Consider the following 27559-nt stretch of genomic DNA (forward strand, 5'->3'; position numbering starts at 1 on the left):
GGGTTCATCTATGTGTCTGCTTCCCAGAAGAGCAGAAAGAACATCCTGAGAGTTTTTGGATTATAGTTTATTGAAGTTCTTAAATCATTGAAGAGAAATATGGCCTGAGTAAAACAAGTTATTTTTTAAAAAAATGACCATCAGAACAAAGCCTGATGTCTTAAGCTAAACAATTAATTGTGAATTAGGCTGCAAAACCACAGAGGATATTGAGGCTTCTGGTGACTTGAAGTCACATACTCATTGCTGTATAATAATAAGTATATTATGCATCAGAAACATATCTGTGCCTTTTCCGTACAACACAATAGTAAGAAACTTGAAGCCAGCTTTCAACAGCTGAAGCAGAAACTTCAACAATTTTCCTGTGAATTTGAATCATTCTGAATTAGCAGCTTGGTTAGACGGCCAGTTTAAACTATCTGGACCCCAAAGTGATGCCGTAAGTCTGATATATTTGCTTTGGCTGTCTAGATAATTCCAAGTCCTTAGATAATTGCTCATGGAGAAAATGGGGAAATGCCTTTCTTGCATGTATGTCTGCTTTCTGGTCAAGTGTTTAAATGGGAGATGTAAGAATTTGCCTTTCCTGTGATTGAAGGAATGATTTCAGAAGGTTTGACATTTTTCCTCTTCATTCTTGAAATCCAGACAGCAATGGGAACCTCGTGAGCCCTAGAAAGCCCTTTGTGGCAATTGTGGATAAAATGTTTTAATTGACAAAAGAGGCCCTTGGCTAAATTCTCATCTTTGTAGAACTTGTCAAAAGTGCTTGGTTTCAAGGCAAAAAGCTGCCAGAATGAATGCCAATAATTAATGAGAGAGAGATTAGGAGAGCAGAGATCTGCTGGCTGCACAACAGCATGTGATGAGACCAACTCTGAAGGAGTCACCTGAGGGCACTTGATCTGTGGCCAGTGCCCGAAGGGGGGAACCTCTGTATCAGATGCTCATCACATCACACTGGTGCTTCCACACATGCAGCAATGATTTGTCTCTTGTCAGAAGAAACTGAAAATATGATACTCCAAGGGTATGTCTGACTCAGTTTTGTTTCTTTCATCTGCATTGTGCATCTACACTGTTCCAAGCAGAAGAGAAAATGGGGCAGGCAGTAAAAGGAGTAAATGACTACCCAAGTTATTTGCTGAGTAAACCCGACTGGGTGGATCCTACATATTCCAGTGGCAAACACACACACACTGGAGACCCTATACAACCCATTGTGGACTTTTTACAGGCTGTGGGTTATTTCCAAGAAAAGCCCTTGCTTTTCTGAGTGATACATAGGGCTATAAGTAGGCTATTTTCATCCAGCTGATGGGAAGTTTAAGAAAAAGGCAGAGTTAAGACATCTGTGAAAGGAGCTGAGACAATTCTGCCCAGGCCTTGGGGATCGCATTATGCTCTGTTCTTGACTGCTGAAGACAGTTGTGGTAGATGTTTTCCCACTCACGTTCCCACAGCCGTCTTCTGTAGTACTCTTCTGTAGTCAGAAGAGTGAGCCGGAGGAGGGAACTGGGTTCAGAACTACTGATCTTGGGATACACTCTTCTGGTTACCTGAAAAAGAGGCTGAAATTTGGCTAAAGAATCATTGTGACTGTGGACTCGTCATCTCCACCAATACTCCCCCCAACTCCCACCCACTGAGGGGCTGCTGTCTTAACCTGCAGCATTAAAGTAATGAGGGAGTGGCAAAGGTAGAGAATCGAGGAAGGGTTGATTACCTTCCAGAAAGTTACAGGGGAAGAGAAAGGGAGAGATGGGTGGGGAGAAAAGCAAGTGTCAGCTTAGGCTTGAAGGAGTCTTTCTGAGCTTGGAGATAAGTAGGAAAGGGGTCTTAGGAGAAATTGGTAAGTGACTGAGACAGGAAAAGAAAAAGAACAATTGGGAAAGAGGACTTGCAGAGTGCCTTATGTGTTTTTATGTTTGTTTTTTATTGAAGTATAGTTGATATACGATATTATACTGGTTTTAGTGTACAACATAGTGATTCAACAGTTATATACATTAAAAAATGCTCAAATGAGAAGTGTAGTTACCATCTGTCACCACACAAAGAAATTACATTATTATAGACTATGTTCCTTATGCTGTGCTTCTATCCCCATGACTTACTTGTTTCATAACTGGAAGTCTGTCCCTCTTTATCCTTTACCTATTTTGCCCATCCCCTGGCTCCTCCCCTATAGTAACTATCAGTTTGTCTTCTGCATTTATGAGTTTGTATTTTGTATTTTTTTTTGGTATCATTAATCTACAATTACATGAGGAACATTATGTTTACTAGACTCCTCCCATCACCAAGATCCCCCCACATACCCCATTGCAGTCACTGTCCATCAGTGTAGTAAGATGCTATAGAGTCACTACTTTTCTTCTCTGTGCTATACTTCCTTCCCTGTGCGCCCCCCCCATATTATGTGTGCTAATCATAATTCCCCCTTTCTCCCCCCCCTTATCCCTCCCTTCCCACCCATCCTCCCCAGTCCCTTCCCCTTTGGTAATTGTTAGTCCATTCTTGGGTTCTGTGATTCTACTGCTGTTTTGTTCCTTCAGTTTTTTCTTTGTTCTTATACTCCACATATGAGTGAAATCATTTGGTACTTGTCTTTCTCCGCCTGGCTTATTTCACTGAGCATAATACCCTCTAGGTCCATCCATGTTGTTGCAAATGGTAGGATTTGTTTACTTCTTATGGCTGAATAATATTCTATTGTGTATATGTACCACCTCTTCTTTATCCATTCATCTACTGATGGACACTTAGGTTGCATCCATACTTTGGCAATTGTAAATAGTGCTGCGATAAACATAGGGGTGCATATGTCTTTTTCAAACTGGGCTGCTGCATTCTCAGTGTAAATTCCTAGGAGTGGAATTCCTGGGTCAAATGGTATTTCTATTTTGAGTTTTTTGAGGAACCTCCATACTGCTTTCCACAATGGTTGAACTAATTTACATTCCCACCAGCAGTGCAGGAGGGTTCCCCTTTCTCCACATACTCGCCAACATTTGTTGTTATTTGTCTTTTGGATGGTGGCCATCCTTACTGGTGTGAGGTGATATCTCATTGTGGTTTTAATTTGCATTTCTCTGATGACTAGCGATGTAGAGCATCTTTTTATGTGTCTGTTGGCCATCTGAATTTCTTCTTTGGAGAACTGTCTGTTCAGCTCTGCCGACCATTTTTTGATTGGATTATTTGCTTTTTGTTTGTTGAGGTTCATGAGCTCTTTATATAATTTGGATGTCAACCCCTTATCAGATATGTCATTTATGAATATATTCTCCCATACTGTAGGATGCCTTTTTGTTCTTTTGGTGGTGTCCTTTGCTGTGCAGAAGCTTTTTAGTTTGATGTAGTCTGACTTGTGCATTTTTGCTTTTGTTTCCCTTGCCCAGAGAGATATGGGCATGAAGAAGTCACTCATGTTTATGTCCAAGAGATTTTTGCCTATGTTTTTTTCTATAAGTTTTATGGTTTCATGACTTACATTTAGGTCTTTGATTCATTTTGGGTTTATTTTTGTGTATGGAGTTAGACAATGATCCAGTTTCATTCTCTTACATGTAGCTGTCCAATTTTGCCAACACCATCTGTTGAAGAGGCTGTCATTTCCCCATTGTATGTCTATGGCTCCTTTATTATATATTACTTGACTGTATATGTTTGGGTTAATATCTGGACTCTCTATTCTGCTCCACTGGTCTATGAGTCTGTTCTTGGGGTAGTACCAAATTGTCTTGATTACTGTGGCTTTGTAGTAGAAGTTGAAGTTGGGTAGCGAGATCCCCCTGCTTTATTCTTCCTTCTCAGCATTGCTTTGGCTATTCGGGGTCTTTTGTAATTCCATATGAATTTTAAAACTATTTGTTCCAGTTCGTTGAAGAATGCTGTTGGTAATTTGATAGGGATTGCACTGAATCTGTATATTGCTTTGGGCAGAATGGCCATTTTGACAATATTAATTCTTCCTAGCCAAGAGCATGGGATGAGTTTCCATTTGTTAGTGTCCTCTTTAATTTCTCTTAAGAGTGTCTTGTAGTTTTTCAGGGTATAGGCCTTTCACTTCCTTGGTTAGGTTTATTCCTAGGTATTTTATTCTTTTTAATGCAATTGTGAATGGAATTGTTTTCCTGATTTCTCTTTCTGCTAGTTCAGTGTTAGTGTATAGGAAAGCAACAGATTTCTGTGTATTAATTTTGTATCCTGCAACTTTGCTGAATTCAGATATTAATTCTGGTAGTTTTGGAGTGGATTCTTTATGGTTTTTTATGTGCAATATCATGTCATCTGCAGACAGTGACAGTTTAAGTTCTTGCTTACCAATCTGAATGCCTTTTAGTTCTTTGTTTGGTCTGATTGCCGTGGCCAGGACCTCCAGTACTATGTGGAATAATAGTGGGGAGAGTGGGCATCCCTGTCTTCTTCCCGACCTCAGAGGAAAAGCTTTCAGCTTCTCGCTGTTCAGTATGATGTTGGCTGTGGGTTTGTCAGATATGGCCTTTATTATGTGGAGGTACCTGCCTTATATACCCATTTTGTTGAGAGTTTTTACCATGAATGGATGTTGTGTTTGTTTTTAATTAACAGAATCCCCTTTTGCTTTTCAAAGAGACCCCAGTGAAATATATTTTATTTGCTTTTCTAATTGAAATCTTGGATATCAGACAGTGTCTCTTTGCATTTAATTCCTTGTGCAGAATGGGGGCAAAGTGTCCCAGTTTATGTGGATGACGTATGCAACTGACCACCTGTCCGCTGGGTGCTGAGGACTAGTGCTAAGGGGGAGATTATGTCAAAGTCCCAAATGCTCAGACATTTGCACCACGCTGCACTAAGCCTCTCACATGTGAGTCTGACGTGTCCCTCATGCAGACACCTCAGTGTCCCAGTGCAGTCCTCTCCAAACAACAGAGTCAGGGCGCTAACACAGCTCCAGTTAAATCAAAGACATAAATGTGATCATATTCACTTGTGCCCATTACAAATAGCTATGCTCCCTGAAATAAAATAGCCCATTTTAAACCTTGTGTGTAGTCAAGAGAGAATCAGGACTTAAAATACTAAAAAATACAATTTTCTACTTTTCAAAAATGCCACTATGTTCAAAAACAAAAGAGAACAAAATAATCACCACAAAGTCAAACAGTCAGTGTTTGCCTGGTGATTTTCCATCTGTGCCATAGCAATTTTCACTAGCAATTTGAAAAAACACAAAAACCTGTCTTAAGCAGAAAACAGGTTTGGCCGTGAAAGTAAACTTCCCTTCTCCCTGGTGATTGAATGTGACTTCCAGATTTATAAACTCATAGGCCACTCACATAGTGTTAGTTGTTGAAGGAGGGCAAGTTTTGGCTTCTAAGATGTTTACAATATTTTTCAAGTTTTGTAATAAGCAAGTGTCCATGAAATTCACCATGTGGACAGCAGGAGCGCCACCACCTGACAGCTTTCTGCTTGTGTTCCCATTCTTAGCTGCCCGCATCAGTGTTGCTGCCTTGGTTGAAGATCTCCATTTTAACAAGATCAAAATGGCATGGAGATGCTGAACTGTCAGCCGTTGGAAGACCTTATCTAAAGTGACCTGCATACCAATGCTAAGTGAAATCATCCTTTCTAAAAAGTTGGCAGATCTAAGTTTTGCCTATGCCATGAGCAGGAGGCCAGCTGTTTCTGAAAATGTAAGAAAGGTGCAGATCTGTATCTCCTCTGTTTTTATGCAGTGTGAATTCACTGCTCAAATTATTAAACTGTTTAAACCTGATCTGAGAACCTGGGGTGGGCAAGTAGCAGGTGATTCCCAGGCGCAGTCTGAATGGGACTCGCTGCCCACCACTATCACTGTTGTTAATGGGCTCAGTACTTCATGGTGGCAACCTCCAGACCCTGCACTTGGGGGACCATAAGGCTTTGGCTGCAAGGTGGAGCCATCTGCTGGAAATGGAGAGAGGTAGTCAGAGTTGGGAGAAGAAACACCCGGGGTCCTTATATACATACTGAAACACATAACTGATGTAACCTAGGGCAGGCTGTTTAGCAATCATTTCCCCTGTTCTTTCTACAGCCCTTCCCAGGCTGCTCTATCAACCTCTCTGGGATAGCTTTTCTTCATTTTAAGCCTGTGTCTTGTGTTTTTTAACCAGATTAAGTGCAAAAATATTGAGGCTAGACGAAGAACAGGAAGACATACTGATTTGCTTTTACCACCACCTCCCTCCAGCCCCCCACCCCCACCCCTGCACCTGGCCTTCACAACCCTCTCCATACACTTAAGTTGTGTGCCATTTCACCTTTCTTCCTTCCTCTTCAAAGTTCTCAACACAATGTGTTCATTGCTCAAGCTAATGTAAATTATAATAAAAGCTTTCTGAGAGCTGATCTAAGATACTCTGAATATCAGTCAAGCATGTCTTTGACTGTAACAGAAAACTTGTATATGTTTAAAAAAAATAAGGAGTTTATTTGTGTCAGCTAACAAAAAACCTTAATGTAGCTGAAACAGAGCTAATACCCAGGCTCTATTTGTATTCCTGCTCTGCCATCCTTAGCATTTGGGTTTTTTCATCCTCGTGGTTGCAAAACGGCTGTTATATCTCTGGCACTGTGTTCCAGACAGGAAGAAAGGTGAATGAATGAAAAAGGGCTGAAAGGAGCAGACCCATTGAGTCTTTCCTCTTTAAGAAGCTTTCTGTGCCATTCTGTCCTAGAATGGACTCTCCTATCCACCCTTTACTGTACAAATTCTATAGCTTCTTTATCAGTGGAAGAGTGATTGCTTGACTTCTAAGGAGCTTTGTGAGGACTTCAACACTGTTTAAAATAATCTAGAGGAAATACATGCTTTGGTTCCATGAAAGTGAGCCTAAGGAGGATTTAAATTAAGCATCAGGATTACCTGTGCATGGGGTGATCATATGTCCAAGCTTGTCTGAGACGGTTTTGATTTATGCCTGTGTTTCTAGCCTAATTGCTCATAGTAACTCCTTTTACCTTTCTGCCAACTTGTTATTATGAAAAATGTCATGTTTTTATGAAAAAGTCAAATGGATTTGTGGGAATAACTGTGTATGTACTACCTAGATCCTACCATTCACAATTTCTAACACTTGGCTTATCACCTATCTCTCCATCCACCAATCTTTTTTATTCTTTTGCATGCATTTTGAAGTAAATTGCAGACATCAGTACACTTCTCCTCAACTACATCATTAACCACAGTTCTTTATTTGTTTACAATGTGTTTTTTCTTTGGGGGTAAAATTAACATAAAATTATTTAACATAAAACTTCCTAATTGTTTATTTGCTGAATTTTGACAAATAAATGTGTAATCCAAACCCCTAACAAGATATAAAACATTACTATCACCCCAGGAAGTTTCCATATGCCCCCTCCCAATCAATCCCCCTCCCTCTACAGAGACAACCACTGTTCTCTTTTTTAAAATATAGATTATTTCTCCTGTTTTAGGACTTTAGGTAATTGGCATCATACAACAGATACTCTCTTGGTAAGGCTTTGGGTAAGGGAAAACTCAGGATAATATTTTGAGACTCACCCAGGTTGTCATATGCATCTTTGCAGAAGCTTATTTATTTCAGTTTTTAAGTAAGAACCAAACAAGCTCCGGATCCACGTTAGGTCAAAAACCTCCTGTTTTCAATGCAAAATTGGAAAAAACCTTCACAGGGAGTAAAGACCTTTAAAATCATCAAATCAATGCTGCTCCCCCTCCATGGCAAAGAATATAAACTCCTAGAAATAAAATCTTCATTTTATTTCTAGGGTTTTGGAATTTCTAAATGGTTCATTTTAAGTTTAATGTCTCTCTAAGAGATATAAATTAGCAGCAGCAAAATATTACACCCTTTGAATGCATCAGCCTGTGAATTGTAAATTAAAGTTTGTTTAGCCATTTGGTGGGGGCTTAACCATACTAGGAAGAGCTGTTAAGTACTTTATGGTATACTTGCATGGGCACCATTCCTGTCCCCTGACACATTTTTGCTCAAGTAAGAAAGGGATCAACTGAGAATGCACATAAAAATATTCCCAGTTAACAGAAGTTTAAATGAATCAAAAAAATAAAGAACACACATGTTTGCATTTAGACATGGTATATGGCCAAATTTTTCATGAAGAGTGCCTTATTACTTTTGCTCTAAGCAGTATTCTAAATGTTGAACATTTGACAAGGGGAATTTCCCTTACCTTCTCTCCTTTCCCTACAGTATATATTAAACTAATTGCTTTATTTTAACAAGGGGGACCGTGTTTCCCCCAACCATCCTGCTGACCCCCAGCTTGAACTTCAAGGATCTTTGCTGAGAGATAATTGCACTACCAATATGATTTAATGCACTTCAGCTCTACTGCATCAAGTCTTCTCTGTCTTTTGAAACATTTTTAACTCTCAAAGGGTCAGATTCCCATCCTATATAATTCTTGGACAGTCATAAAAAATTTGGCTAAGAGTTTCCTTATCATTTATAATTTCGTAATGCTCTCAGAGTCACAAAACTATCTAGTGTTTCAGAGATGAACAATTTGCTGTTTTTTACGATTAACAATTCTCTGTAGAATAATGTAAAGAATGCCAGTAAGATTAAAACTGTCCCAGGAAAACTGTAAATAAAACTCAGGCCATAACCTAGAGGGCCCTCATTTCAGATCTACATTTATAAATAACCATTTCTTCAGCTTCTTCTAAAAAGTCATCATGATTGAAGTGAACACTCATGAAAACTGGCAATGAGATGAGGGATGGTCTTCCTGTCACGGGTGGGAGACAGAACCATGTGCCACTCCAAGGGTTCCATCCTTTGCACCTCAAGATTCTTCTTCCCTGAAAAGTTATCTCTGATCTACCCACTCCAAATTCCTAGGGCAGCACTGAGTTCTGTGGTTAGTGTAACTTATATTTCCCCTTTCCCCATTTTTCTTGGTCAGGTTGCTTTATGCACTTGTGCATTTACACACACACACACACACACACACACAGGGACTCAAAACACACATATATACCCCTGAAGAGAATCCACACACATACCCAAAGAGAATCCAACTCCTGTATGCAAACACACACAGATACACACTTCCCAAATGAGCATTATACTTAATTTTTTCACTTACCATCTAGTTCTTACTCTTAAAAGAAGAATCTTGCTCTCTTGGGATAGGCATAAGCAAATACTCCTAATAATAATTCTTTGGTAGGCTTTGGGTTCAGTCAATGATTTTAACCAGAGTACCTCCAGGCAGCCTCAGCTAATGTAATACTCAGGACCTAGCTCCTTAAGATCTGGGTCCTGTCCTGGCTCTGGTGCTTATTCACTAAAGCATCTTGGACAAATTACTTTGCCTTTCTAGGTCTCAGTTGTCTCTTCTGTGAAGTGGGAATAAAATGATCTGCCCACAGCTTTATTGTGAGGCTGTATAAGATGTAAGCATTTTAAATATGTAACATTCCGTAGACGAGTTCTCCCTGCTACCAGATAGCCATCTCCTTTCCATAAGGACTGTGTCTGAGCAATACTTCTTTATAATCCCTAGCAAAGTGCCACAAGTCCTGAAATGCATAACAAACTTTTATCATGAGGATGAGAGTCGTCGTGTCTTCCAGAAAACAGAAATGAAGCTGAGATTATTCCTTTAGCTCTTTGCTATTATGGGAGTTGGAAAGATGGGCTAGAAGAAACAGGGTCATTGGTGTGGGGCCAGCGGCTGGGCCATGTCAATGCTGGCCAGCTACAGTGTTGGGAACTTCATTCGCTGACAGGCAAGCAGACAGCAGAAGGGCTGGTTGTGTGCAGCTGGCCACACGGAGCTTGGGAGATGACTGGAGTCTTCCAAACACTCAAGTTTTATTGGACTTGAAAGATGTGGAGGGCTGCCCCCCACACTCCCTCCAGCTTACAGCAAATCCTCCCTGCACATGGAGGCTCTGTTTTCCTTCGGTTCTTCTTGGGACTTGACCCCAGACTCCAGCTCGGGAGGCTCCCTTAGATCCAGTATCAGTCACTGTGTGCAGGAGAGCCGGACACCCTGGCTAATATGTGGAAGGACACCCCAAACGGTGTCAAGCACTCTCATAAAAGAACTTGTTTGTCAAAACAATGAGTCCATCTCAACTAAGTCAGTGGTCCGGCCCTCTTGCTCCTGTTAGGGAGCAGCAAGTCATTCCACATTGGGATATGGGAAGAGGAAATGAATTTTTAGGATGGGCCTGCCATACATTAAGCTCTCTCTGATGTGTTTTCTAAAATGCTCCCTTGCATCTTGCTCTCTGGCGGGCATGCTGTTTTTGTGACCTATTATTCTTGACTGCCTTGACTGTTTATTTTAGCTTCTTGTCTCTGTCCCTCAGTTGGTGCTGCGGCTTCTCAGTTACCTTTCCACTTACAGGCCCTGGCGTTCAACCCAATTCTCTTTATTATTTTTCACTTTTGAATCATTTCCAACCACAGATTTCCCATTTCAGCGGCAATAAGGCTATATGTTGGTGCAGCTTCAATTTCTAAAGTGAGTTGATTATACTATGGTCAGATATAGTATCTCTGAAATGCCCAGCCATCTATTCATCTAGCAATCTAGCCAATGCTTGGTGTTGTTCCCCCGGGGAGGACAAACATTTGGTATAAATCCATCAACAATGGAAAAACAATTTCTTATTGTTTATTGTGTGTATAGCATTGTGTGGATAGTACCAAGTTGTTCCTGAATGGTCAGCCACACTTCCTCCAGGAAGCCTCCCTGGCTCCTCTTGCTCTATGCCACTCCATCTACAGAGACATGTAATTGTTTCCAACTTTTTGCCCTGCCCTCACCTTTACATAGCGGATGGGAACTTGCTGCAGTTGTTTATGGATCTGTCTTCTGCTAGATAGGATGAGCAGCATTTTTCTGTAAAGGGCCAGCTAATAACTAATTTAGACCCTGTGGACTACATAGTCTCTATCTCCACTCCTCTACTCCGCAGTTATAGCACAAAGCTCCCATGGTCAATTTGTAAACAAATGGTGGGGCTGTGGTCCAGTAAAACTTTATTTATGGACATTAAAATTTACATTTCATGTAATTTTTACATGAAATATTATTCTTCTTTTGATTAAAAAAACATTTAAAACTGTAAAAATGACTCTTAGCTCACAGGTTATAAATAAACAGGCAGTGGGCTGCATTGGGCCTGTGGACCACAATTTGCTGACTTCCGGGCTTACTACAGGATAAATTCTTTGACGGCTGGAACTTCTCATATTTATGTATACCAGAGTGTTGGCCTATGGCAGGTACTTAGTAAATACTTGTTTAACAAATGAGTAAACTAAAGAATTTCTTCTGAATCTACAATGTAAATATAATACATGTTTACTAATATATATATTATATGACATTATTAAAAATCATTATATAAATATAATAATATAAACATATTAATATAGTACTTTTTTTGGAATACTTAACTTTTTGTATGGTATCATTGATACACAATAACATGAGCAACATTGTAGTTATTAGTTCCTCTTCTTACCAAGTCCCTCCTACATACCCCCTTAGAGTCACTGTGCATCAGCATGGTGAAATGCTATAGAGCCACTACTTGTCTTCTCATGCTATATACACTTCCTTCCCCATGCCCCCCCACTACATTATGTGTGCTGATTGTAATGCCCCTTAAACCACTTATACCCCCCTGCCCACCCTCCCTCACCAGTCCCTTTCCCTTTGGTAACTGTTAGTCCATTCTTGGGTTCTGTGAGTCTGCTGCTGTTTTGTTCCTTCAGTTCTTTCTTTGTTCTTATACTCCACAGATAAGTGAAATCATTTGGTACTTGTCTTTCTCCACCTGGCTTATTTCACTGAGCATAATACCCTCTAGCTCCATCCATGTTACAAATGGTGGGATTTGTTTACTTCTTATGGCTGAATAGTGTTCCATTGTGTATATGTACCCCCTCTTCTTTATCCATTCATCTACTGACAGACACTTAGGTTGCTTCCATGTCTTGCCTATTATAAATAGTGGTGTGATGTGTGTAGGGGTGCAAATGTCTTTTTGAATCTGTGATCCTGTTTTCCTAGGGTGAATTTCTGGTAATGGAATTCCTATGTCAAATGGTATTTCTATTTTGAGTTTTTTTGAGGAACCTCCATACTGCTTTCCACAATGGTTGAACTAATTTACATTCCCACCAGCAGTGTAGGAGGGTTCCCCTTTCTCCACATCCTCAACAATGTTTCTTGTTTGTCTTTTGAATGTTGGCCATCCTAACTGGTGTGAGGTGATATCTCATTGTGAATTTAATTTGCATTTCTCTCATGATTAGCGATGTAGAGCATCTTTTCACAAGCCTGTTGGCCATCTGAATTTCTTCTTTGGAGAAGTGTCTATTCAGATCCTCTGCCCATTTTTTAATCAGGTTATTTGCTTTTTGGTTGTTGAGGCACATGAGCTCTTTATATATTTTTTATGTCAACCCCTTATCAAATATGTCATTTATGAATATATTCTCCCATACTGTAGGATGCCTTTTTGTTCTTTTGGTGGTGTCCTTTTTTGTACAGAAGCTTTTTAGTTTGATATAGTCCAACTTGTTCATTTTTTGCTTTTGTTTCCCTTGTGCAAGGAGATATGTTCCTTTAAAAGTTGCTCATGTTTATATTCAAGAGAGTTTGCCTATGTTTTCTTCTAAGAGTTTTATGGTTTCATGACTTACATTCAGGTCTGTGATCCATTTCGAGTTTATTTTTGTGTATGGAGTTAGGTAATAATCCAGTTTCATTCTCTTACATGTAGCTGTCCAGTTTTGCCTGCACCATCTGTTGAAGAGGCTGTCATTTCCCCATTGTATATCCATGGCTCTTTTATCATATATTAATAGGCCATATGTGTGTGGGTTTATATCTGGACACTCTATTCTGTTCCATTGATCTATGGGTCTGTTCTTGTCTAGTAAGAAATTGTCTTGATTACTGTGACTTTGTAGTAGAGCTTGAAGTTGGGGAGTGTAATCCCCTCTGCTTTATTCTTCCTTCTCAGGATTGCTTTGGCTATTTGGGCTCTTTTGTGGTTCCATATGAATTTTAGAACTATCATTCCAGTTTGTTGAAGAATACTGTCGGTATTTTTATAGGGATTGCATTGAATCTTATGTTGCTTTAGGCACGATGGCCATTTTGGCAATATTAATTCTTCCTAGCCAAGAGCATGGGATGAATTTCCATTTATTAGTGCCCTTTTTAATTTCTCTCAAGAGTGTCTTGTAGTTTTCAAGGTATAGGTCTTTCACTTCCTTGGTTAGGTTTATTCCTAGGTATTTTATTCTTTTTGATGCAATTGTGAATGGAATTGTTTTCCTGATTTCTCTTTCTGCTAGTTCATGGTTAGTCTATAGGAATGCAACAGATTTCTGTGTATTAATTTTGTATCCTGCAACTTTGCTGAATTCAGTTATTAGTTCTAGTAGTTTTGGGGTAGAATCTTTAGAGATTTTTATTTATAATATCATGTCATCTGCAAACAGTGACAGTTTAAGTTATTGCTTACCAATCTGAATGCCTTTTAGTTCTTTGTGTTGTCTGATTGCCATGTCTAGGACCTCTAGTACTATGCTGTATAAAAGTGGGGAGAGTGGGCATCCTTGTCTTGTTCCTGATCTCAGGGGAAAAGCTTTCAGCTTTTCACTATTCAGTATGATGTTGGCTGTGGGTTTGTCATATATGGCCTTTATTATGTGGAGGTACTTGCCCTGTATAACTATTTTGTTGACAGTTTTTATCATGAATGGGTGCTGAATTTTGTCAAATGTCTTTTCAGCATCTCTGGAGATGATCATGCAGTTTCTATCCTTCTTTTTATTGATATAATGGATGATGTTGATGAATTTTTGAGTGTTTTTCCATCCTTGCATCCCTGGGATGAATCCCACTTGATCATGATGTATGATACTCTTGATGTATTATTGAATTTGATGTGCTAATATTTTGTTGAGTATTTTTGCATTTATGTTCATCAGGTATATTGGTCTGTAGTTTTCTTTTTTTTGTGGGTGTCTTTGCCTGGTTTTGGTATTAGAGTGATACTGGCTTCATAGAATGAGTTTGGAAGTATTCCTTCCTCTTCTATTTTTTGTAAAACTTTAAGGAGAATGGCTATTATGTCTTCTCTAAATGTCTGATAAAATTCAGCAGTGAATCCATCTGGTCCAGGGGTTTTCTTCTTGGGTAGTTTTTTGATTACAGATTCAATTTTATTGTTGGTTATCAGTCTCTTCAGATTTTCTGCTTTTTCCTGGGTCAGTCTTGGAAGGTTGTATTTTTCTAGAAAGTTGTCCATTTCTTCTAGGTTATCCAGTTTGTTAGCATATGATTTTTTACAGTATTCTCTTATAATTCTTTGTATTTCTGTGGTGTCCATAGTGAATTTTCCTTTCTCATTTCTGATTCTGTTTATGTGTGTAGATTCTTTTTTTCTGATAAGTCTGGCTAGGGGTTTATGTATTTTGTTTATTTTTTCAAAGAACCAGCTCTTGGTTTCATTAATTTTTCCTATTGTTTTAGTCTTCTCAATTTTATTTATTTCTTCTCTGATCTTTATTATGTCCCTCCTTCTACTGACTTTGGGCCTCATTTGTTCTTCTTTTTCCAATTTCAATAATTGTGAATTTAGACTATTCATTTGGGATTGTTCTTCCTTCTTTAAATGGGCATGGACTGCTATATACTTTCCTCTTAGAAATGCCTTCGCTGCATCCCACAGAAGTTGGGGCATTGTGCTGTTGCTGTCATTTGTCTCCATATATTGCTTGATCTCTTTTTTAATTTGGTCAGTGAGCCATTGATTATTTAGGATCATGGTGTTAAGCCACCATGTGTTTGTGAGCCTGTCTGTTTTCTTTGTACAATTTATTTCTAGATTCATACCTTTGTGATCTGAGAAGTTGGTTGGTAGAATTTCAATCTTTTTAAATTTGCTGTGGCTCTTTTTGTAGCCTAGTTTGTGGTATATTCTAGAAAATGTTCCATGTGTAGTTGCAAATAATGTGTATCCTGGTATTTTTGGGTGGAGTGTTCTATATATGTCTGTTAGGTCCATCTGTTCTAATGAGTTGTTCAATGCCTCTATCTCCTTACTTATTTTCTGTCAGGTTGATCTGTCCATTGGAGTGAGTGGTGTGTTGAAGTCTCCTAAAATGAATGTACTGCATTCTATTTTCCCCTTTAATTCTGTTAGTATTTGTTTCACATATGTAGGTGCTGTTTGTTGGGTGCATAGATATTTATAATGGTTATATCCTCTTGTTGGACTGCCACTTTTATCATTATGTAATGTCCTTCTTCGTCTCTTGTTACTTTCTTTGATTTGAACTCAATTTTGTCTGATACAAATACTACAACTCTGGCTTTTTTCTCCCCATTGTTTGCATGAAATATCTTTTTCAATCCCTTCACTTTTAGTCTGTGTATATCTTTGGGTTTGACATTAGTCTCTTATAGGCAGCATATAGATGGCTCTTAATTTCTATCCATTCTGTAACTCTATGTCTTTTTATTGGTGCATTCAGCCCATTTACATTTAGGGTGATTATCGGTAGATATGTACTTATTGCCATTGCAGGCTTTGGATTTGTGGTTACCAAAGGTTCAAGGGCAGCTTCTTTACACACTAGCAGTCTACCTTCACTTACTTATTATGCTACTATAAGCACAGTCTGATGATTCTTTTTTCTCTCCCTTCTTTTTCTTCCTCCTCCACTCTTTATATTAAGTATCATATTCTGTACTCGTTTTGCATCCCTTGACTGATTTTGTGGGTAGCTGGTTTAATTTTGCATTTGGTTAGTGTTTAGTTGGTCTACTTCCTTTGCTGTAGTTTTATTTTTCTCTGGTTACAACTCTTTAGTCTTGGGCACACTTCCATCTAGAGCAGTCCTTTTAAAATACTCTGAAGATATGGTTTGTGGGAGTTAAATTCCCTCAATTTTTACTTATATGGCTATTGTTTAATCTCTCCTTCAAATTTAAATGATAATTTTTCTGGGTAGTGTATTCTTGGTTCGAGGCCCTTCTGTTTCATTGCATTGAATATGTCATTGATTAATGAACTCACAGGCCTTTGTGGAAGCTATAGGAAATGAGGCAGATAAGCCATATTTCCCCCCAGAAGATCTGTCTCTATGAACTGGTATTAACAGCAGCAATATATGAGAATCCCTCTTTCCCCATGTTATCTATACTTTTTTATCTTTGCCACCTTCATAAGTGAAATTATGAATCTTGATGCAGTTTTAATTTTCATTTATCTTATTTTGAAAAGCAAGATTGAGTGGGCATCTTTTTGTGTGTTCAAGAGCCATTTATATATCCATTTTTGATGATTTCTGTATTAATAGTCTTTGTCCACTTTTACATTAGTCTGTTGACTGTTTTTTTTTAATTGCTTTGTGGGAACTCTTCATATATTAGGCAGATTAGTCCTTTGTGTTATGAGTTGCAAATATTTACAACCAAATTGTTCTTCAACATTTTCATTATGTTTATGGAAGTTTGCTTCCTGGGCATAATTTAAAATTTTGTACTTTGTAAAACTTATCAATCTTTTCTTTCTTGGTTTCTGAGTTTGTATGTTTCTTAAAAAGAGCATCCTTACTCTGAGATAATAAAAAAAATTTTTTTATCCTGTACTTTTTTTCTAGTATTTTTGGTTTCTATTTTTCACGTTTAAATCTTTAATTTATCTGAAAATTATTTTGGCCTAATGTATAAGATGTTGTCTAAGTTTATTAATTTAACAAATGATTATCAACTTGTTCTGTTAATGAATAATTCATCTTTTCTGATTAAAAATGCTACATTTTTCAAACTATATTTCTTTATATTTGTTTATATTTGGATACTCTGTTCTGTTTCACTAATCTGTGTGTCTGTGAGTCATGTTATAATTAATGTGTTTCAGTGTCAAATAGTCTAGTTCTTATAAAACTCTTGACTATGTTTTTCACATTAAGTTTAAAATTTATTTATATCAAGGTATCTTGGTATTTTTATTGAGATCATGTTAAATTTATAGATTAATTTGGGAAAATGTCTTTTTGTTTAAGTCTTTTTTTCTGCCCTTCAGTAGCATTTAGAACTTGGTCTTATGATGTTCTTGGTATATCTTATTACTTTCACAAATGAAGTCTTTCACCATTTTTAAAAATTGTTTTAGAAATTTAGAAATTATAGAATTATTATAGAAATTTCCTACTTAGCTGTTTTGTTGAATTTTATTATTGTTTGTAATAGTTTTAGATTGATTTTGTTTGGTTTCCTATTAAAATAACAATATCATCTGCAAATTATGACTCTACTTTCCATTTTCCAGTTTTTATGCCTGTGTATCTTCTTCTTGTCTAATTGAATTTCTAGTGTCTGTAGAACAACTCTAGATAATAATGATGATAAAGGGCATCTATTATTTGTTTCTAAATTTAAAAGGAATCATCTTAGCAAAGAATTTGTCACCTCATAGTTGATTATTTTTAAAATCAAGAATGGATTTCTTTCGACAAAAATGTCAAAAGAAAAAAATTACATGATGAGTAATATTAATAGATGTTCTAATATTGAACCACTCTTGAATTCTTGAGATTAACCCACTTGGTTGTGACACATAATTCTTTCAATGTTTTTCTGAATTCTGTTTACTAATTGAGAAGTAAAGGTTGATCTGTTCAAGATCTCTGTAAACTTGCCTCCAGATAAGGAACTGTTCTTTGAAGCTACATAGAAAGTGGCTACAGTCCAGTACATAAAACATCAATTCTGGTCAACGGCAAGGCTGGGATCCCAGCTCCTGATCATACTAGGATAGAGACTGGGATTTCCTCAACCTAGATGCTGATATTACAAATATTACTGTTACCTGGCTCCTTCATATAGCTCTAGCTGCAAGGTCTGAACTCCAATTCTTTTCTCACCAGAGGGTATCTGATGCTTTCCCTCCCTAGTCCTGAACCTTGGGTTGGTAGGATAGGAATGAAGCCAAGGTTCCATTGCACCATGCTGGTATTGTATCTTGGTCTCTGACAGCAGGCAAGGGGCTGATGCCTGTGATGCTTTTATGTGGCATAAAAGCCCTTCAGCCCAGGAGGCAGGATCCCTCCTCTGGAGTGACATCTTGCTCTGTCAGAGTGCCAGTGGTGCTTCAGAGTATGATGGACAAGGGACCACCCATTCCCACAGATGCTGCCTCTCTCAGTGACCCCCAATGCACCCAGGCCCAGTATAGCCATTTGCCCTGTTTGCCCAACTTTGTATGTGTTTTCTCCATTTGTATTCAGGAATGATACAGGCCTATAGTTTTTCTTTTGTATGATAATATTTGGGAAGCTTTGTTATCAATATTATGCTACTTGAATAAAAAGAATATGAAAGCTCTAAAACAGATTAAATAGATTTGGTAGAAATCTACTTAATTTACAGTTACAATGTAACACTGTCAAGACATGGTGCATTTTAGGGAGCAAATCTTTAATAATTTATTTCTATTATGTTAATCGATTTGAATGGATTCTTTGATTTGGAGGTCAATTTTGATCATTAATGCACATTTATTTGTATGAAGTTTTAAAATTGGCCTCTTATAACTGAAAAAATGTACTCTGTATTTGCACTATCATTTCTAATTTGTCTTATTTGTAGTTCTCCCTTCATCATGCCATATTTTTTGATATGAGTATTACTAAACCCAACACTTGGATTTATTGACATTACTATTTTTAAATTTATTCTTTTCTAGTTTTCTTTGTAGTAATTCTTTTAATTCTTTCTACTTCCCTTAAATTCATTTGGTTGTTTTTCTCCCAAGTTCTTACACTGTATGCCTAATTTTCTCATTTTCCGTATTTTCTTTTTAATACTGTAAGTGTCTAAAGCTACTCTTTCCCTCTGAGTACTGCTTTAATTGTGCCTATAGGTTTTAGTACATGTTTTCTAAATATTCTGCTATTTTGATTTTGATTTCTCAGTGACTGAAGAACTAAGAAAAGTTTTAAAAATATTTCTAGATAGTAGGTTTGTGTTCTAGTTTCTACTTTTATTATTAATTTGTTTTTACTGCATTATAACCAGGAAATATATTTTTACTTTTTAATTTAAAAATACATATTAAGGTCTTCTTTCTGGTTGACTAGAGTCAGTTTTTGTGACTATTACTAGGTCATTTGAAAAAAGAGTTATTCTCTGATTTTAGGGTATAAAATTTTATATATACCAATTACCTCATTATCTCCTTTATGTCTTCTATTTTTGTGTGTATTTTTTTTTTATCTAACATAAACTGAGTCTTCTACTATCACTAAATTTCTGCATATTTCTTCTTGCATTTCCTATGGGTTTTATGCTATGGCCGTTAGCACTGTACCAACTAGTGCACATTCATAGCTATTGGGGATCACGAACGCAATCATTGAAAGTGTGTTTTTTTGTGAACTCTGTGATTCTACCACTTAAAGCACATGTTTGAGTGCGTATTTTTAGTCACATCTGTTCTGCAATCACAGGCCCACCAAGGCCAAGTAGAGACCACACCTTGATTCTTTTGAATGTATGATGATAGAACTAAAATCCTGTTATAAAAAAGTGTGCTTCACCAGGTCTCAGAAAACGACTTCAGTCTATGTATCATTATCTTTTAGAAAAAAATTTATTTCTGAATGCTTGAACCTCTTCAATAAAACAAAACAGAACAAAATAAAGCAAAAGGATTTAAAAAGTGTGTTACTCATAGCTGATCGTCAAGCTGCAGCCAGAACCTCATTTCCTTCCTTCCTTCTTCCAGCCTCTCCCCTTTTCCTCTCAAACCTCACCCATTCTACCTTATACCTCTCTGTTCCCAACATATACACCTTGAAGGAATACGTTCTTTTGGAGGAAGATGTCCTCTGGCCCCTGCTCTCTTTCAGCTAATAGCCATTTGGAACCTGGGACCCTGTTGGACTAATGCCACTGAATCCACTGATCTTTGGTGTGAGCACCAGAAGCGGAAAAGAGCCAAATATTAGGCATGAGCTCTTTAAACACCGCCTCTTCAAATGTTCAACTTTTCACCCTTCCAAGTCTTTCACTTACTAAAAAAATTTGCTTTTCGTGCCACTCATTCCTATACATGCATTTTGCAAAAGCAACAAAATCCAAGTCTGACAAGTCATGTGACTTCTTCAGGTCAGTTGAGCTCAGAGCAACTTCTAGGCCCTGACATGTTATATAGAGGCACAAGGCCACTCTTTGAAAGCATAAATGGGGGAAATTTGGAAATAAAGAAAAATGATATGTTATCACTTTTGATATAACTTAGATTAACACATCTTTGGCTTGGGACCCAGTGGTTGAATTTTCTTGTATGGTGAACATGTATCAAAACAAAACCTCAGAACACTTACCTACACAGTGCGTCAAGTGACCAGGAAAGGCCAGGTGCCACTGGCTGGTATCAGTCTTATTTTTGCCTTCCCGTTTGATGGAGATGGATTCATCAAAGCACGTAAATACTAGAGCAAGAGCCCAGAATAGCTCTGGGTTGCCCCAGATCAGGCTGGGTCACCATGGATTTTGAGCAAAATCAGTATCTTGGAGTTTACAATTATTTGGTTACAAATGCACTTATAAGGAAAATTACCTTTAAACACACACACACAAGTAATTGAGGATTGCAGATGTTTTAGTATTTTATTATAGGACATTACATATGGAATTTCTATTTCAGAAATTTTAGCAAGCTATTACATTAAGAATGGTGAACATCTCGAATATTTTTGAAAAGACTTGGAAATGTGATTTGATTCATTTTCTTGTAACTGTGGAGAGTCATGGCAGTGGTGCCAGAGGAAGAGGGAGAACAGAGGTCTGTTTGTTTACTTGTTTTAGTGTAAAGGCTGAATTTTGGAAATCATGAACCTGTAAGCTTAAATTCAATCCCAGCAACATTCTAAAACAGGTCAGTGAATTAATATGTTCCGATAGGGGTCACCCATGGGAAGAGCAAACCCCATCAGTTCTTTTTCTGTTGGGGTTGAAGCAAAGAATTTGTAGATGGGGACAAAGCGGGAGCTCCTCATGTCAGAATTGCCTCAAAACATTGCAACTCTTTCTGTTGATAACTGTCAATGCCTAACCAGAATGAGAAAGATAGATGATTCCAAAACTTGTTAAATATTTTTGCCTAAGTAATACTGGTAATGCCACTTGTCAACTAGAAGAGACAGCCTAACCCACTACCTAAGTGTCTACTGCAATTGGAAAGAAGAAAAACAAAAAAAATAAAAGTGCAGGTTCTGGAATCAGATCAACTGGATTCAGAGCCACTCATACTCTGCTGTGGCCTTGAAAGGTTATTATTTCATTCACAAGTTAATTTACCATTTCAACAACTATTTATTGAGTTCTTAATTTGTACTAGGTATGTATGTAGGTTTGGGGGAATCAGCAGTAAACAGAATACTGTAAGTGAATGAATGAATGAATTCCTGTTCTCTTGAAACATATCATAAAGCTTATTTCATGGGCAATAAACAAAATAAATACAAAAAATATATATAGGACATCAGATAGTAATTGGCACTAGACTAAGAATGAAGCTAGGAAAGAAGATAGTTATGGGGAACGGGGTTTTTATATTAAATAGAGTATCAAGGAAGGATCCCACTGGGAAAGTGAGATTTCAGCAAAGACCAGAAGGAGCTATATGGGAGGAGCATTTCAGGCAAGGGAAGCGAGTATAAACATCCTGAGGTGGGAATGTGTCTGCTAATTTGAGGAGCAGAAAGGAGATCAGTAGAATAAATGACAGGGGAAATAGTAGGTGAGATGAGGGTTAGTCAATTTTCTGTCAGGGGAAATAACTATAGTTTTTTTTTTAATGTTGCCGTATCTTCATGATTGAGATATTTTGTCATGTTTGTTTAGAATCTCATTTCCTCTCCCCCCAAATCAAATATCCTAATCATATATTGACCTCATATTCTTTCTTTTTTTTACCATCTTAACCATTTTTAACTGTACAGTTCAATAGTGTTAAATATATACACATTGTTGTGCAACAGATCTCTAGAACTTTTTCATCTTGCAAAACTGACTCAATACTCATTGAGCAAATTCCCATTACTGTTCGCCCCCTAGTCCCTAGCAACCATATTTTAATTTCTGTCTCTATGACTTTGACTAGTTTAAATAAGAGGAGTCATATAGTTTATTTCTTTTGGTGACTGGCTTATTTTACTTAACATCATGTCCTCAAGATCAATCCATATTGTGTGAATTTCTCTCTTTTTTGAGGCTGAATAAGATTCCACTGTATGTATATACCATATTTTGTTTATCTATTTATCTGTTGATGGACATTTGGGTTGCTTCTACCTCTTGGCTATTGTGAATAATGTTGCTGTGCACAAGAATGTACAAATATCTCTTGGAGATCCTGTGTTCAGTGTTTTTGAATATATGATCAGAAGTGGAATTGCTGGATCATATGGTAGTTCTATTTTTAATTTTTTGAGGAAACTCCATATTGTTTTCTAAAGCAGCTGCACCATTTTATATTCTTACAAAGAGTACGCAAGGGTTCCGGTTTCTCCACATTCTCACCAACACTTGTTTTCTGCTGTTTTTTAGCCGTGACTATCCTAATGAGTGTGGAGTATTATCTCATTTGGGGTTTGATTTGCATTTCCCTAAGGGTTAGTGGTGTTGAGCACTTTTTTTACATGCTTGTTGGTCATTTGTCTGTCTTCTTTGGAGAAATGTCTATTCAAGACCTTTACCCATTTTTTAATTGAGTTGTTTATTTTGTTGTTGTTGAGTTGCAGGAGTTCATTATACAGTCTAAACATTAGCCTCTTATCAGATATATTTCTCCCATTCCACAGATTTCCTTTTCACTCTATTGTTTCCATTGACATGTGGAAGTTTTCAAGTTTGACATAGTCCTGTTTGTCTGTTTTGCTTTTGCCGCCTGTGTCTTTGGTATCACATCCAAGAAATCATTGCCAAATTTAGTGTCTGAAGTTTTCCTCAACCCTTTTTTATTTTTAGGAGTTTTATAGTTTTAGCTCTGATGACTAGGTATTTGATCTATTTTGAGTTAATTTTTCATATGGCGTAAGATAAGAGTCTAACTGCATTCTTTTGTATGCAGATATCCAATTTTCCTAATACTGTTTGTTGAAGAAATTATCTATTTCCCATTATGTGGTCTTGTGGACTGTCTTAATGCCAATACCACACTGTTTTGATCACTGTAGTTTTATAATATGTTTTCAAGCCAGGATTTATGATGCCTTCAAATTTGTTCTTTTCAAGATTAATTTGGATATTTGGAATCCCTTGAGATTCTCTGTCAATTTTAGGGTGATTCTTTTTCTATTTGAATGACACACCATTGGCATTTTGATAGGGACTGAATTGAATCTGTAGATTACTTTGGAAAATACAGACATTTTAACAACCTAAGCATTAAGTCTAATGGAGAGTTTTGAGCAGAAGAATGGCATGATCTTACATGCTTTTAGCAGGATAATTCTGACTGCTGGATGGGGAATGGACTGAAGGAAGGCAAGGTAAAGTTCATTAGGAGGCTATTGCAATACTATTGCAATAAGGGTGTAGATTGTTGCTTAAATATTATATAATGAAGTTATTCTTATTGTGACTATTATGACAGCTAAGTCTATTTCTGCTAACTCTAGGTCTAAATAAGGAATAAAGAATATTTTTTAAAAGAAAATTTAAATCAAATCCATGAAATACAAGCTGATTTTTCTAATAGGTGATTATAATTATATTGTAATATACACTCAAACTGAATGAAATGCAGAGTTTAATTTTTTTGACAGAGTAATTCCTTAATGTCTCTATCTTTAACATTATGTAGCCATTTGGTCAATAACAAATTTATGCAATTTTCAAAAGTAAGACAAAGAAATGAAAAGATGGGAAAAAATAAAATATAAATGTGGGACTACATCAAACTAAAAAGTTTCTGTACTACTAAAGAAATAGTCAACAAAATGAAAAACAACTTATGGAATGGAAGAAAATACTTGCAGATCACATATATGATAAGGGGTTAATAACCAAAATTTATAAGGAACTCATGCAACTCAATAGCAATAAAACAAATAATCCAATCTAAAAATAGCAAAGAACCTAAATGGACATTTTTCTGAAAAAGACATACAGATAGCTATCAGACACATGAAAAGATGCTCAAAATCATTAATCATCAGAAAATGCAAATCTAAACCACAATGAGATACCATCTCACACTTGTTAGAATGGCTATTATCAAAAAGACAAAAGGCAGCAAGTGCTGGTGAGGATATTGAGAAAAGAACCCTTGTGCACTGTGGGTGGGAGTGTAAATTGGTACAGCCACTATGGAAAACAGTATGGAGGTTCTTTAAAAATTAAAAATACAATTACCATATGATCCAAGGAAACAAAATCACTATCTTGAAGAGATTATCTGCACCCCCATGTTCACTGCAGCATTATTTATAACAGTCACAACATGGAAACAACATAAGTGTGTTTATTGATGGATGAATGGTAAAGAAATGTGGTATATATACACAGTGAAATATTATTCAGCCATAAAAAAGAAGGAAATCTTGCCATTTGTGACCACATGGATGAATCTCAAGGACAATATATGTTATTCCGAGGCAAACAAAGACAGATACTATATGATCTCACTTATATGTGGAATCACTGTGGAATCCAAGCTCATAGAAACACAAACAGACTGGTGGTTGCCAGAGGTGGAGGGTGGGGAGTGGAGGAAATGGGTGAAGGCTCTGAAAAGTACAAACTTCCAGTTGTAAGATGAATAAATTCTGGGGATGTAATGTACAGCACAGTGACCATATTTAACAATACTAAGAGTAGATTTAAAAAGTTCTCATCACACACACAACAAAAAAAGTAACTATGTGACCCCCATAGTTGTGCTTACTGACCATATTATAGTGGTAATCATTTTACAATATATGCGTATTTCAAATAATTTCATTTTACCCCTTAAGCTTACACAGTGTTGTATCTCAATTATATCTCAATAAAGCTGGAAGAAAAAAAGAAATGAGAAGGTACAAAATAGTAAAAATCTTCCTCCTCCCTCTATCTGCAATCTGTCCCATTCTCGTACAACTTGTGTTTCTTGTACATCTTTCCAGACTTTTAAAATGTAAATACTAGCAAAGACAAGTATATATTCTTATCTTTCCTTTTATTGTTACACAAAAGGAACATACTATACATTCATCTTTTTCACCTTCTTTCACTGATGTGGGGATTTTTCTATATCAGTATATTGACAGCTTCTCATTTTTTTCTCCAATAACTACCTTTTCCAAACTTCATTTAAGTAGTTCCTACCAGTGAAAATTTGGGAAGTTTCCAGTCTTTTGTTTTTATAAATAATGCTGCAATGGAAAGCCTTGTCTAAATGTCATTTTTTACTTGTCCCAGTATATCTGTTAGGTAAAGTTACAGAAGGGAATTAATAAGTTAAAGAATAATACATATTTATAATTTTGATAGCTATTGCCAAATAAACCATCACTGGGCTGTAGCAATTTACACTCCACTGGTAACCTGTGAGAGAGCCTACTGTCCTGCCACCTCACCAATAGAAATTATCAACAACATTTGGATTTCTACCAAGGTGATAGATTAAAATATGATATCTCAGTATAGTTTTAATTTGCATTTCCCTTATATTAAGTACAGTGCACATCTTCTCATACACTTGAAAAACAATTGTTTTTCCTCTACTGTGGGTTGTCTGTTCCTAACCTTTGCCCTTTTTCTATGGGATTGTTGGTCTTGGCTCTGTGTTTTTAACCCAACTGAGAAATGTTAAGCTCTATAATTAGCTTGGGTCTAAAAAATCCCTTGCATTTTTAATGTTGTAAAACTTACAATAAGCCCACCATTTTAATGCTAATAAATATGTCTTATTATACTACAAAATAGTTTCTTTGTTCAGAGGCTGAAATTAGAAATTTCAAACATGGCTCATATGTATGTATGTGTGCACATAATGATGCCCTTCTTACTAACACACATGAGGCCATAAAATTTCACTCCAAAAAAGGGAATGAAACTCAAATGAGGTTTCTGGAATAAAGTGACTCTGAGGCTTAAAAATAAGGTCTCAGATTAGTCTAAGTATTGCTCACACTGAGGGGGATAACATTTCTAATCATGTTAAGCTCATTTGTTGAACAGTTTCCAGTCCAAACCATTAATATCAAACCGGATTCCTGCACTGGCTATTTGGATGGTTTACAGTGCATTTATATTAAACTACATTTTATTAACAATTTTTTAAAGCATGACAGACATCATGAAATAGAATGCTAGAACTTGACTCATCTTGTCTGATCCCCTCGTTTGACATGAGCCATTAATTTGGGCTTTTATTTTCAACCCTCCCTCTTTATTTTTCTTCACCCTTTAATATGCCTTTAGTGTTTATCGCAATATTGTCATCAGATAGGTCCACCAGCTTCCATGTTGCATGTTGTTACACAAACCTAAACATATACAGATTCTTTCTTAGTTCCCAGCTACTTCAAATTTTAGTAGTCACCAGCAAAAATTATCTAGGATAGTAAATTGTTTTTTTTCAGCTGATAGGCTTCAGTTTTCCCTTTGGGTCAGTTAAGGATTTTTTATTAGAGTCCTCTAAAATTCCCAAAGACACAACCATCTGATTTTGTGAGAGAATAGGAAGGTGAAGTGATAGATTCCTCTACTTTCCCCAAGGAAAAGGCTGCCCTGCTTTGGGGCAAAGTTAATATTTCTGCATAGCTTTGTTACATTTTATTTCCTGCGGTCATAACAGTCTGAGTTCCAATTACATTCCTAAAATAATGAGCCTATTACAGTAAATGAATATTTTCAAGTGCAACTGAATAACCATCTATTGAATGTGCCAGCACCTAATAATTTTCTCCTTGGCAGAAGGAAATAAGTAGGCAGTTGGGTGGCAGGAAGTTACCCATAAATTGTGATAGAAAAATGGGAGGATGAAAATGTAAGGCAGCTCTAACATCTCTCATGGCCTCTGTTTAATTAAAGCTGCAGGTACATAAAGGCTATGTACCCTTCCTGCAAACGTGGAGGCTTCCTGACGCCAGACTCCCTCTGGGTTGGTGCTAATCGGACCCCAGAAGTCACCTGATCTAAGTTTGTCACCTTTCTCCTTTTTTATGTTGTGATTGATAATCAAATGACAGTCAAAGAATGGAATTGGATCAAATAGTCTGTGTTGAGAGAGTAAGCTTCAGGAATAGATATTTTCAAAAATGTTAAAAAACAGAGTTTTAAATAAAGCATGTTCTAAGTAACTATATTGTCCTTTGACTTCACGGTATTTTCATATGATTTTTATCAAGGCAACTTGTGGGTGGACATGCACATGGCAGATGTTCCTTTTAAAAAGGCAAAGCGAAAACTGATTGGCAATTGTCAGAGCAGGAAGTCTCGATGGAGAAATCTCCTCAAT

Source organism: Manis javanica, chromosome 16 (assembly GCF_040802235.1).
Source record: "Manis javanica isolate MJ-LG chromosome 16, MJ_LKY, whole genome shotgun sequence".
Lineage (NCBI taxonomy): Eukaryota > Metazoa > Chordata > Mammalia > Pholidota > Manidae > Manis > Manis javanica.